Source organism: Pinus tabuliformis, chromosome X (genome assembly GCF_031772625.1).
Source record: "Pinus tabuliformis cultivar Carrire ecotype Pingquan chromosome X, CPIR1, whole genome shotgun sequence".
In the NCBI taxonomy this organism is placed as follows: Eukaryota; Viridiplantae; Streptophyta; class Pinopsida; order Pinales; family Pinaceae; genus Pinus; species Pinus tabuliformis.
The window spans coordinates 253,075,641-253,077,970 of NC_142308.1; positions in this window are offsets into that span (position 1 = coordinate 253,075,641).

Genomic DNA, 2,330 nt, shown 5'->3' on the forward strand with positions numbered 1-2,330 from the left:
CCACACCTCCTTTTCCTGAAAGATTACAAATTGACAAAGGGGTGGAAAAACAAATCTTGTTGCCTGACTATGATTTTCTAGATGAATTGAAGAATGTCTGTATCAAGATTCCCTTGTTACAAGCCATTAGAGAGATTCCTATTCTAGCAAAAATAATAAAGGAGTTGAGTCTTAAAAGACCAGGAAGGAAACCTAGAGATACAAGAAGAATCCACCTGGTAGGAAAAATTGCAGATATCATGATGGGAAAATTACTATGCAGAAGTATGTAGATCCCAGTAGTCCAATTGTCAAAACACATATCAATGGGGTAGAAATTCCAAATACTTCGATTGATTTAGGGGCTGCTATCAACATTATGAGTAGACAGACTATGGAACAGCTGAAACTTCCTAATCTTCTTTTTACACCTACTTTACTGCAACTTGCAGATCGATCAATTATCAAACCATATGGTGTATTAGAAGACATTTCGGTCTCCTTAGACTCTTGGGAATATCTAGTAGATTTCATGATTTTAACTCCCAAGAGTAATTTAGGAGGACACCCTCTCATCTTAGGAAGACCTTGGCTAGCCACAGCTGATGCTTTCATCAGTTGTAGGTCTGGGGATATGTATATTTCTGATGGTAATTCGACAAAGAAATTCAATCTGTATCCTCCAGCAAAAGCAATTACAGAAATAGGAGATAATGAGTGGGTTGATGATGAGGATAATATACAACCTGTCTTTACCATTTCTGAAGTTAGTGAAGATAGTCAAATTCTGAACACACTAGAAAACTTTGAAACATCTTCAGAATATGACCACACACAATTTCAGTTAGATTCTGACATTGGGTATCTATCATCTAGACAAATGTCTCTTTTCTCTATGGAAGAGTTTGGTAGTTCCGCCATTGAGATCTTTCCAGGTAAAACATTGAATATCAACAAAAAGTTGGAAAGATCACAACAGGAAGAACTAACCAAAATCTTGCAAAAACATTCTACTACATTTGCATGGGAATATACTGATATGAAAGGTATTGACCCTAAGACTTGTATTCATCACATCTACATTGAGGAAAACAGTAGACCAATCAGACAACCTCAGAGAATGATGAATCCAAACCTTAGGGAGATAGTGAAAGAAGAGCTCCAAAAACTACTTAATGTAAACTTCATTTATCCAATTTCAGATAGCCGATGGGTTTCTCCTTTGGTTATAGTACCTAAAAAGAATGGTAAATGTAGGGTATGCATTGATTATAGAGAATTGAACAAAGCAACTTTGAAGGATCATTTTCCTTTACCCTTTATCGATTAGGTATTAGATACTTTAGCAGGCAAAAAGTATTTTTCATTTTTGGATGGTTTTAGTGGCTATAATCAGATTCAGGTAGCACCTGAAGATCAGGACAAGACCACATTTACCTGTCCATGGGGAACTTTTGCTTGCCGAGTGCTTCCTTTTGGATTATGTAATGCACCCGCAACATTTCAAAGGGCAGTACTAGGAATCTTTTCTGATCTAATCAATGATTGTGTAGAGGTTTATATGGATGATTTTACAGTTTATGGTAATTCGTTTGAAGAGGCATTAGAGAATTTGGAAAAAGTCCTTATAAGATGTAAAGAAACAAACCTATCATTGAGTCATGAAAAATGCTTTATGATGTTTACTGAAGGGATTGTTTAAGGACATCATATTTCAGGGGATGGAATTAAAGTTGATAGATCAAAAGTTGAAGTCATCTCCAAGTTGCCTATTCCAAATTGTCAAAAAGATGTTAGAAGTTTTCTTGGATTTACAAGATACTATAGAAGATTTATTGAAAACTTCACCAAAATAGCATCTCCACTCTTCAAATTACTTACAAAAGACTGTGAATTCAAATGGGATCCTGATTATCAATCTGCATTTGAAACTTTGAAAACAAGAATATCTGAAGCACCCATTTTGAGAGGGCCAAATTGGAAACTTCCTTTCCATATTTCCACAGATGCTTCAGATACAAATCTAGGAGCTGCATTGGGACAAAAGGATTTAGTTCCTTATGCTATTTACTACACTAGTAAAAATTTGACTCCCACCGAGTTAAACTATACTGTGATTGAAAAAGAGTTCTTAGTTGTTGTTCATGCAATCAATAAGTTTAGACACTATATAACAGGCTATGAAACTTTTGTCCATACTGATCATTCTGCAATTAGATATCTCATGAATAAACCTGCTACTAATGGCAGAGTTACAAGATGGCTCTTACTTTTACAAGAATTCAATATTACTGTGTTGGATAGACCAGGGAAACAAAATACAATAGCTGATTTCTTGTCTAGAATCCAAA